Consider the following 12137-nt stretch of genomic DNA (forward strand, 5'->3'; position numbering starts at 1 on the left):
CAGTATACATGAACAGCTCTGTAAAATATATGAACATAAAATCGTAAACTATTTGTCTTTTAGTGATGGATTTGTTCTAGGTTATTGAACTTTTACATTATTTATAATTATGTATTTTTTTATGACTGAAAAAATTTTTCAAACAAATTTGAAATGATTGATTGTCACTAGTCTTAAAAAAAAAGAATAAGAAAAAAAAAAGCCAAATGATGGAATAGTGTGATCACTAAGAAAATTGTAACTCATATCACTGTCTTGTCCCATTTATAAACACTGCATGGGGCTACTATATTTAACACACTGTGAATAAACATTATTTTTTACTTTTATTTTGGGCTATGTCTTTTCAACAAAAATAGTCATGGCAAGATTAATATTCAGAAGAAAAGACAGAGCACATTAAGATGGAAGCCACAGGCTGTCAGTCGTCAGTGATGTTTTTCTGGAAGAGTGAAAGAACTGGAAGAGAGAGTGAGCTGAGCATTCCAAACAAGAGCCTGGTCTGTTTAAAAAATCTGCAAGTAACACAGTATGAGTTCAGAAATTGGAAAAGGAGTGAGACAAAATGGCTGCATTAAAAAATTTCAACTGCTATTTCTATCAGTTCCTTACACCCAGTATTTTGATAATGTGGATAGCAGGTTGTAGTATGAAGTATGGTGTCCTTGTCATTTTTGCACTTGAAGGAGGTTTCCCTCATTTCACCCACACTAACCCTAACCAGATTTTTATAAAGAAGAAAGTGAAAGAAAGCTATCAAAAAGTCTACAACTGACATTCTTAATATATCAAGACTAGTGACCCGGTGCATGAAATTTGTGCACATTGAAAGGGAATTAATTAGAGGAAATATTTTAATATTGCATCTGCCCTTTCTCTATAATAGAATTGTCAGAGATGAAAGAAAATTAGTAAAATGTATATAAAAATATCCCTCCTGTCAGAGTCTGGGGCATGCCACAGGAACCAGAATCAAGTCCCTGCCCACCCATGTGCGCCTTGAAATCAAGCGATACCCAGACCCGGCCGGCCCAACCCCCATTGGGCTAGATCCAGATCTGGCTTGCCCCACCTCTGTCAAGCCCTGCCAGGTGGAAGGTTGTAGCCTCAGGTCGCCTGGCCCAGTGCCAGAGCAGGGGGCACGGCCTGAGGTCCTCTGTCAACCCCACCAGGTGGAGGGTGCAGCCTCAGGTCCCCTGCCCTGGCACAGTGCCACACAGCCTCAGGTCCCTGCTGATTGCCCGTTAAGGCTCATACGGGAACTCAGCCTCTGCTGTGGGCACAGCCATCTTGTTTAATGGAATCCCTGCCTCCACTGTGGGTGCAGTCATCTCAACCATTACAGTGTGATGATCAATTTGCATATTCCCTTTTTATTAGATAAGATGTGCTAAACTGTGGTGACTTCTTAAGGATACCAAGGCACCTGGGACTCAGTCATTTAATGTTCCACCTCCCCGTGTCTATCACGTTGCTGCCAGGATTACATAAGGTAACACATGAAAGTGCATCTGGCGCAGAATAGCTACTCGGTATCTATGTACCCCCTTGGTTATACATGAAAGTACTTAAATCAAATCAGAATTGTGCTTTCCCCATCTTAATCTGGTAGGAAAATAGAAGCTGCATTCTAAGAGAAGAGACCCCCTTGCTGGGAGAGAAGCGAGGGAGCGTTTATAAATGGTCCACATACCAGAGGGGCTAATGTTTACAGAAGAAAGCCCAAGCTGACAACCAAATTGGTCAGGTGTCAAGCAGAAATAAAAGAGAGCAGACTGATTGCAGAGACCCAGCCTTCCAATATCGGAGGAGCATATGCCTTTGAGATCATAAATCTAGGAAATAATACTGAGGAACCTTGAGAGACAGAGATCAACTTACACTCAACTTCTTGACAAGTGTCAGACAGGTATGATATTCATACCTGTTGCTAAAACTTCTCAAGTGAAAATGATGCTGCAGGGTGACAAGAAGGTTAAGGACATGCCTCGTAGTAAAACCTTTCCACTGAATGAACTGACACAGGCAGAGGTCATGACAACTGCTGAGTTCAATAAAGTATCTTAAGCCTCAAGGCAGGCCCTTCAAATGAAAAGGGAGGTGGGGGGTGGGGCGGGGGGGGAGTTGAGGATGAGAACCTAAATATAAGCACCAACTTTAAATTGTTATTAAATAAGCAAGAAACCTACTAATTTTTGAGAGAATTTTATTGCTAAGAAACTGGAAGCTTGAGCTAAATTATAACAAATTCCTTGAGACTCAAGGCCTTTCAACTTTCTCCAAGAGTTGTATAGCTCCCAAGAAAAAGGAGAGTCTCAACACTAACAAGATATATCCCAGAAGGATAACGGGAAAGCAAGGACACCCTGGAGGACAGACCCAGGGCCATCCTTCACCCTATGGGAGTTCTGGTTCCTATGTGCCAGCTGACCGCCTCTTCCTTTCCCTCCGTGAATGGATCAGGGTCTGATTGCAGTTACTTGATCTCTACGCTGTATTATCAGTGCAGCACAGGTGGTGCCCATGATTTTTCTTTTCCATTCATAGACTTCTAGTCTAAGACAAGTTTTGTTTGGAACCATTGCATAAAAATACAGCACATCATCCCAAGATCCTAGACTTTGAGCTTCACGTGCTGGATTAATGAAACTTTGGATTGTTTCACTTGTTGAACATTTGAATGTGTTATATATCTGTGTAGGGTAAATAATGGAGAAATGCTCTGTGCCCAGAAGAGTGGATTGTGGCAAAGACAGCAGTGTCTCCCAGAATTGCATGCATTACCCCACATTCCCAGCCCCCATCTAAGTAGGAAGGCCAAGTGATTTGTTCTGACCACAACTATGGGAGGAAATACCAGGTTTCCCTTCTGGACTGAGGCACAAAAACGGACATACAACTGTCCAGCTTTCTCTCTCTCTTATTGTATAGACTAGAGGGTCTGAGTTTTGATGTTTAGGTCAGTGGATCATTCATTAGCCTGAACTCCTTTTCTCTTTAAAACCTGCGATAGACATGTAAAAAAGACAATAAACTTTTGGAATTATTTTTGTAGCATAAACTTATCCCATCCTGATTATTACAGAGACTAGTGGCCCAGTGTACAGAATTCATGCACATTAAAAGGGAATTAATTAGAGGAAATATTTTAATGTTGCTATTTTCCCAGTCTCTATAATAAAAGTGTCAGTGATGAAAAAAAATTAGTAAACTGTCTATGAAAATCTCCCTCCTGTCAGAGTTTGGGGCATGCCGTGGGACCTAGAATTAAGTCCCTGCTACCACCCACTGGCGCTTCAAAAATGCAGGAGACCTAGACCCGACCGGCCCCACCCCCGTCAAGCCCCTCTATGCGAGGGGGATGCAGACTCAGGTCCCTCATCCTGGCACCAGGCGGAGGGCATAGCCTCAGGTCCCCTGTCCTGGTGTTGGGTGGGGTGGGGTGTAGTCTCAGGTCCCCATCAAGCCCCGCTGGGCTAGGGACATGGTCTGAGGTCCCCTGTCAAGCCCTGTTGGGCAGGGGGCACAGCCCGAGGTCCTCGGCTTGGTGCTGGGGTGGGGGAGCATGGCCTAAGGTCTCCTGGCCCAGCACCAGGGTGGGAGGCACTGCTTGAGATCCCCAGTCAAGCCCCGCCAGGCATGGAGTGCACCTTGAGGTCCCCCGGACTGGCCAGGAACCATGCAGCCTCAGGTCCCTGCTGTCCAGTTGTGATGTTATGGCATCTGGTTTACTTTGCATATTCCTCTATTATATAGATAGATTATCTGGGACAATTTAAGTATTAAGAAATAGAGTATATTATGCACCAGCTTGGATCTGTGGCAAGCCTGCCCCACTGTGTTTCTCACAGTGCCCCATGCCAGAGTAAACTGGCCTTGAACCATTGTCTAGCCTCTGCCCATTGGCAGGCACGGAAGTGAGTTGCACAGTGGGGAAAAAGAACAAACAAAAAACCCCCACATTTATTTTCAGAGACATTTCCTTTGCTGCTGTTTTCTAGACAAGAACACACTCAAATTATTATTAAGTGAAACAACTCAGCATATGTCCAGCCAGGCATGAAGGTCAAATGGATTTCAAGGTGATGTGCAGTTGTCTTTACATTGGTTCTAGAGACATAGGTTATCTTGTTTGAAAGGCCAGTGAAGCAGAAAAACGAGTCACATGTGCCACTCTTATTCCAACTACAACAGTGGAACTAGGAGTAGAAAACCTGGAAGGAATGATATAAACAGTTTTACTAGAACTTTCATGTATTCATATTATAATTTCCTAATAACCAGAAAAAAAAATAGGATATGTTTCTCCCTAATTTAAAACCCATATTTTCATGTCTTCTCTGGCGCATTTTACTTTCTCAGGAATTGAGATATAGATTAACTTCTTTTTTCCCTTTACTCTAGATCTTATCCTTGATTTTTAAGTATGGGCACCCTTTTACAATCTTACTAGAGGCCCAGTGCACGGAATTCATGCACTGAAGGGAGGTGGTACCTCAGCCTGGCCTGCACCCTCTCGCAGTCTGGGAACTCTCACTCACTCCTTACCGCTTGCCTGCTCACTGCTCCTTACTGCTCAGCTCGTTAAGCCTTAAAACTGCAGTGGAGGCGGGAGAGGCTCCCATCACCGTCATGCTCTTGCCAGCCATGAACCCGGCTTCTGGCTGAGTGGCGCTCCCCCTGTAGGAGCACACTGACCACCGAGGGACAGCTCCTGCATTGAGTATCTGCCTCCTGGTGGTCAGTGTGGGTCATAGCGACTGGTGGTTCCACCATTTGGTTGATTTGTATATTAAGCTTTTATTGTATAGGATACTTGTATTACCTCAGCCTCAATTCGACATAAACGTTTACCCTTTCTCCTTTCTTTCAGCAGAACTTAGAACATCAAATTTACTCTCTAGGTTCTCTCCTTCCATCATACCAACTACGTTAAGTCATCAAAGAGACTCAGGGTATGACCATGGACCACTGCCACTCCTTAGCACAGTTGACCTCCTGTGAGCACTTCACACACTACCATTCTCTCGTTTTTAACACATACTTCCCTCTTGGCTCCTATGAATGATTCATTGTCTCCTGTGTAAAAAATAACACAAACAAAGCCACTTTGAAATGAAGCAGAGCTACCAGGGCAGAGGAATTGCCTCGCATGTCTTATTTTTCAAACATTTGGAATATTCAACTGGACAGAATAACCTGTGGACTGGGCCTGAAGCAGCATTCTGTCCCAAAAAAGTATTTGCAAGGTAACAAGAAAGCAAGTATTATTTTTACAAGACCCATGACTATTGGACTGAAAAATAAAAATGTTGGTTAGAATTAGTGTCACTATCGTTTCTCACCTGCATCAGTAGAATGCATTCCTTTTATTGATGTAATTGTTCCCCTACCTTTCTAATAGATACCATTACCATTGTTTCCTACTCAGAACATTAGTTGGGCTTCTGCCTGAATCAGTGCTTTCCAAATAACTATTCTCTGATCTCAAATAAATGCTTGTTGCCTCTCGCTTTGAAAAGCATTTTCCGTTTAGCTGAACATCTTTTTCACTGAAAGCTCCATTATAAAGTTTATTTTCTTCTATTGGGTCTTTAAAATTTGGAGTTACTCAAGGTTCAATTTAGATTGTTTTACTTTTTTACTATATACTCTTTACCTAGGTGAATTCTTGTATTCACACAGCTTTGATGTTGGAAATTATGTGCTAAACAAGATCACTCCTCTGACCTCCATATGCACACATTCAACTTTCTTCCAAATGTTGCCACTTAGATGCCCTACAGACCTCTAGAACTCAGCATGTTCCAATTATCTTCCTTCAGCGATGCCCACTGCAGGAAACAATACCTTTTTAGTGATTTTTTCAATCCAGAAATTCTTCTACCATCCCTATCAAATTTTTTCATCATTTCTTATGCCCACCATAATATTTTACAAGTTCTACTTATCTATATTGCAAATAGAGTGGTCTCTTAAAAATAATCCTGAACTCTTAATTCTTCTATTAACAATGTTCCAATGATTTTCCACAGCTGCCATAAAAATCTAAATTTTTAGTACTGTTTCCCGGGCCATGAATAAACTGGCCCCACTTCTCTCTCTGTTACTTTTTTGCTCCATCCTCATTCCTTTTATGCACTACTAGAGACCTGGTGCATGAAATTCATGCACTTGGGGTGGGGAGGGTCCCCCAGCCTGGCCTGCACCCTCTCACAGTCCAGGAGCCCTCGGGTGATGTCTGTGAGCCCGGCTTCTGGCTGAGTGGTGCTCCCCTTGTCGGAGCCCACTGACCACCAGTGGGCAGCTCCTGCATTGAGCATTTGCCCCCTGATGGTCAGTGTGTGTCATAGTGGCCAGTTGTTTTGCTGTTCGGTCAATCTGCATGTTAGCCTTTTATTATATAGGATGCTTTTGCTTGTTATGTTCTCCTTTATATAACCTTCTTAGGGATTTTTCTCTTCTGAACAGAAACCTTTTCCCCTTATTTTAATCATTCTAACTGCAATTTGTTTTTCACCTGTCCAATTATTCATTAGCACCATTCACCAATTATTTCCGACTTTCCTCTTTCTAGATTCATGATAGATTGCAGTTTCTACCTCTTGTGGCATTTGGAATGGCCATTATTTTCCCCAAATCCTTGACTATATTAGACAACTTCTACTTTTCTTCTATGGTGCATATTATTCTTGTAGTTATTTGGTCATTTGTTATGTGTATATATATGATATATATATGTATATATATACACACACATATCTTTATTATATGGTCATGTGAGTGAAAAATCTTGTTTGCCTTTTTCATCAATATATCTTTTGCCCCTAAAATGGCACTTGCCATAATGTTGGCTTTCAATGACTAGTTATTGAATTTATCAAGAGACACACTGGTTCACTCACATTAAAATCATTACTAAATACATTAAAATGGACACATGGAGAACGAAAGTCACAACTGTACCTTCAGTGGATATGTCTGTCTGTTGTTTTTGTCAGTGGATCCTGAGGTGAACAAGCAGAGAACGTTTTCTTGCTCTTCTCCTTGGGCCTGCCCTCCCACCTGCAGAGGGGGCTGCTGAGGGAGGATCAAGAAGGGCCCTGCCAGCCTGGAAGGTGAATGAAGGAGGAAGCCTGGGGCAGGTGGCATGGTCAGGACTGCTCGGTCTAATTCTCAGGGGGGAAATGCATTCCTGAGACTTTCTTTATTATTCAGCATGTTGTAAGGAAGTGGGTCATGATTTGGACCAAAGAGACAGACAGTATTTAGAGCTGGATTTGCAAAGATTGTCCTCAGTTAATGTTTATGACCCCTCTGTGTAAGAAGACTATTTGATAACAATAATAACACTTGCTACTAACATTATGCGATGACTGGGTGCTGGTGCACTATTTTAAGTTTTGTGTATGCATAACCTCATTTATTCTTCACAAAATTCTACTGTGTGTGCAGTATTTTATTAGTTGCTTTCTAAATGAGAAGTCCAAGGTATAAGGAATTCATTCATTTGCCCAGTAACTCAATTTAAAGACGGAAGGGCTTCCATGATAGTTCAAGAACTTTGTGTGGAACCTAGGCTCTGAGCCTCTTCATCAATACTAATAAAAGGGTAATATGCTAATTAGACTGGGAGACCTTCCGGGAGACCTTCCAGATGCCCTTCCAGACAAAGCCATGGTGGCGGGGACAAGGCAGAGGCAGTTAGGGGATGATCAGATCAGGAGGGGAGGGCAGTTGGGGGTGATTAGGCCGGCAGGCGGGGGCAGTTGGGGGTGAGACGACCGGTAGAGGGGCAGTTGAGGAGGAGCAGGCCAGGAGGCAGAGTGGTTAGGGGTGATCAGGCAGGCAGGCAGGTGATCGGTTAGGAGCCAGCAGTTCCAGATTGTGAGAGGAATGTCTGACTGCCGGTTTAGGCCTGATCTGTGGGATTGGGCCTAAATCTGCAGTCGGACATCCCACAAGGGGTCCCAGATTGGAGAAGGTGCAGGCTGGGCTGAGGAACACCCCCCTCGTTCACAAATTTCGTGCACTGGGCCAATAGTTTCTTTATAAAAGCCCACAACTGTGTTTGGCCTACCTATTCAGGGTTTATGGGACCTTAGTAAGATGAATACTTATGAAAATATTTTTCTTTAAATTGTGTCTTTTCCTGCAACATTTCTTCCAATTGTTGTCTAATCTGCACATAGGAAAATCTTCAGGCATTGCTATTAATGTTGCCAACATTATTTAGAAAATCAAGTGTGTCCATTTAGCTTCACAGAAAAAAAGTAGACTACATTATTTTCAAATGCTGTAATGTGTGGTTTTGACACCATCATAATTCCTTTCTAAACATTTCAAAGATGCACATAGTTCACAGGGTTCTAATTTATCCTTCCACTTGCACTGGGGAGCCAGACTTCAGTGTTGGCAGGAGCTGAGGGGCAGGGACGCTCCTAATGGGGGGAATAATAACTTGGTTGGTAACATCGGAAAGCGCTAAGTGGATTTTTTATTAAATTTTCAAAATTCCTTTTCATGTAGATGAAACGGAAATATTTTTAGCCTAGTAGGTAAATCTTCTATACACATCAAAGTATTACAAAATAAAAGCCCCGTAAATGCACTTTCTTCCATGACCACACGATGTGATTTAGTGTGTCAGAAGCAACCCATCGGCCCCAAGCATCTCCACACTAGACAGTGCATGTTATTCAAAATTCCAACAGAGAATCATTCTTTTAAATGTAGGTAATATCTCTAGTTAAAATGCAAATACTCTTCTGAGGAAATACATTTATGCTAAAACTAGTTATTAGCATATTAATATTAATTTGTTCTCAGACACTGTCTAGTGAGACAGAGATAATGGGAACTGGAACCCTAGCACTTTAGGTGGACATGATGGGCAGTCCATATAAGTCAGAGCCCAGCATTGGGCCAAAGAACTCCTGGAGGAAGGAGGAGAGCAGCAGAGACAGAGCAGGGCCCTCTAAAAGGGAGTTTGGGAAGATACCAAATAAGTTTGTTTGGCTTTTGAGTTTTTCTACGGTTGATCATGACTTTCTGACACTCTGACTTTTATTTTAGCACTTTCAAATAAGTTTTGAAAAAATCCCAAGCCTTGGTTTTGTTTTTATCTATAACCCAAACTTAATGGTGCCTTAGAATCACATCGGATATGGACAAGATGTCAGAGCCCAGGCCATCCACGCCAGGGCCTGAATGTGTCCAGCATGAGCAACACCGAGGTGTCCTCCTCTTCTCTGAAGAGTCACATGTAGTTTATCTGAGGTGGGTTCTGGGAATCTGCATTTGACAGGTATCTCATGTGAATCTCATAATTAGGCAAGTTTTAAAAACCCTAGTCATTGAATAGATCAGAAAATGGAACCCTCAAAAGGGGAAGAGCTTTGCCCAAAAAAACCTAGGGATGAGAATCTTGCTGACTTAAAAATCTAAACACCTCAATTGAAAAGGCAGGTTTCTAGTCACTACACTAAGCCCTCCCCCACTGTTGATTTATTTAGTTATAAAACCGGCTTGATGCTTTTCCCTCTTTCCTTCTCTATGATTTCTCATAAATGCTAAATCAGATGGGAAGGGTGGGGAGTAAATATTAGGTTGCTCTGGTGGTGTTAACCTTTAATTAAATCAATTGCCTGTGCCTTTATTAAAGGGGGGTGTTTATATGGAAAACAGAGGAGAAGTGGGATGACATACTAAATGTTCTCATTTATCAGGAGGATGGAAGACTACAGGGCCAGGAAGCCAGAATTCTTCCATGTGAATCTAGAAGTCACTCAGAGGTCAGAACCCTGCAGGGTCCTGTTGTGTTAGAAACAATAACTCAAGTCCATAGATGCCTCAGCAGTGGCTCCACTCAGCCAAGGAGGGAGGAGGCCATCCCCAGGGACCTATTAGCAGGTTGGAGCAGGCCCAGGAAGGCAGGCTGCCTTGTTATTAATAGTAAATGAACGGGATGATGCTGTCAGATAACCTCTCTCCATCCGGCCCAGGCTCTCCAGGCCACAGCATTCTCTTCACGGTGTTGTTTTTGGAATTATGCTTGGGCTGGATCTAAAGTCAGCTTCCATGGTTCTAAAAATGGCTGGTAGCCAGAGTACTTTTTATTGAGAACTAATTTGGGGTGAGGCGAGGTGATGTGGTCAGCTCCTGGAGCTGGAGCAATGGAAAATGTCTAGAGAAGCTATTTTTCACTTCCTTGGTGCCTAAATTGGCTGCTCAGAGAAGGAGCTGCTCAGAGTGGTCAGTAAGTAGATCCCTAATGTATCTCACCTGAAACCAAACCTGTGCTGCTGTTAGGCTCCTCATTGTAGACAGCGCCTGTTCCCTGCTTACACAGTCCAGTTCCCTTTACCTACCCACAACCTCCTGCTGATTGGAGGCTTTATGGGCAGTGAAAAAAATGAAGAGCTTCTAGGTGGGACAGTCTTGGGTGTGAATACTACATCAACCCCTTCTAGATATATGATGTATTACTTAAATGAGCTTTAGTGTTCTTACCTATTGACTTAAGATAATATTTTTTCTTCTTCAGTTTTCAAAACAGGAATTCATTTAAATCAATATGCCACTGTCTAAAAGGTGCAATTGTTAGATTACATGTTCCTTGAGAAGGTTCTATTGTCCTCAAGAGTATTCCTTTTCGATGCTACTCCCCTGGGGTTTACTATGCAATGTGATTCAGAAAAGAAACTTAATATATTATGCTAGAGGCCTGGTGCATGGATATTTGTGCACTCGGTGGGGTCCCTCAGCCCAGCTTGTACCCTCTCACAATCCGGGGCCCCTTGGTTAGGGTCCATAGGCCTGGCCTGAGATCAGGGTCTATCAGGGCTTTCCTTTCCCCAGCTGCAGGCAACTGGCCCCTCCCCCATGGCTTCCATTGCTTGCCATCTGTGCAGTGCTGTCCCCAGCCCCTTGCCACCGGTCACCCCCCTCTGCAGGCAACAGGCGTGGGGTGTGATGGCTTGGCTGGCCCGGGCCTCCCTCTGCAGGGCGATCACTGGCCGGCCTCACACACCAGCCACAGCGTCACTGGCCAGTGGCCTGGACCTCCCTCTTCCTTTCTTTCTTTCTTTCTTTCTTTCTTTCTTTCTTTCTTTCTTTCTTTCTTTCTTCTTTCTCTTTTTTAAGTAAGAGTAATGTTTACTGAGTGATACAGAACTGAGTACTATGAAGGGTTTACCAGGATGGAAATGCACTGCACCCCGCCCCTGCCACCCCCGACACTCTCTCTAACTACAGAGACTACAGTACTTAGAAGTTACACGCAACGGCCATAACTGCTGAATATCTGCTCGTAACAAACTATAGCATATTTATATGGCATCACATCGAGTGATTATAGAAATCCATTTATATATTGCTTTTGTAAAATATATATTAAATATATATTTTATATTTTAAATATATATTAAATAAATATATATTAAAAAAGAAAGTATAAAGAACATGTACAGTTGAAAGCCCTACCAGGAAAGTGAGTCAGTAAACATCCAGTGAGCATGTGCCTTGGAAAGACCCCCGTGCCTCGTGCCCACAGCAACTCCATGAGGGCCGGCGAGGGTGTGCCATGGCTGCCACTGCAGGCAGGACTGAGCTGGGCGATGGTGGGTGGGTACAGCCAGGCCTGGCACTGTGCCCTTCACCAGCCTTGCATCTGGATCAGGGTCAGGGTCAGAAGCAGCGCTGAGGGCAGGAAGATTGCAGTTTCACTCTGAGTTCCTTACTCAGCCTAATTTTGGTTGCAACTCATGGCTTTTCCTGGCTGCTCAGAGGTCTTTGGGGGGTGCCCTGGCGGAGAGGCCGGAGAAGTGGCCACAGCTGCCTGGTTGAGCATCTCTCTGGCCCAGAGCCTCTGTCCTGCCTCCTGCAAGCCTGGCCCCAGGCAAAAGAGCGCACCCTCAGGACTACTTTGGTCTCAGCACTTGGTCCTGGGTTTCATCAGCCTGGGTTTCTTCCCCTGATGTGGCTGATCTGAGTTTCACAAAAAAAGCCTGGTCGATGCTGGCTGTGCTGAGCGTCACTGAAAAGTTTTTCATGCAGCAAGGAAGAGCCTTCTGGGACCTTCCTCCTCCTCTCTCTCCTCATCTCCTCCTCCTCCTCTGCCTCCTCCCAGCCCATGG

At 43.6% G+C, this 12137-nt stretch overlaps 1 non-coding gene across 1 annotated transcript; it reads left to right on the forward strand.

Moving 5' to 3' along the window:
* The first annotated feature begins 3803 nt into the window (after window positions 1-3803).
* LOC118662335 lies at window positions 3804-3932 on the forward strand. The gene has a single exon (XR_004969717.1). It is a non-coding gene; the product is annotated as a small nucleolar RNA SNORA42/SNORA80 family (small nucleolar RNA).
* Window positions 3933-12137: the final 8205 nt, after the last annotated feature.

The sequence above is a fragment of the Myotis myotis genome, unplaced genomic scaffold (assembly GCF_014108235.1).
Source record: "Myotis myotis isolate mMyoMyo1 unplaced genomic scaffold, mMyoMyo1.p scaffold_m19_p_8, whole genome shotgun sequence".
Classification (NCBI taxonomy): Eukaryota; Metazoa; Chordata; class Mammalia; order Chiroptera; family Vespertilionidae; genus Myotis; species Myotis myotis.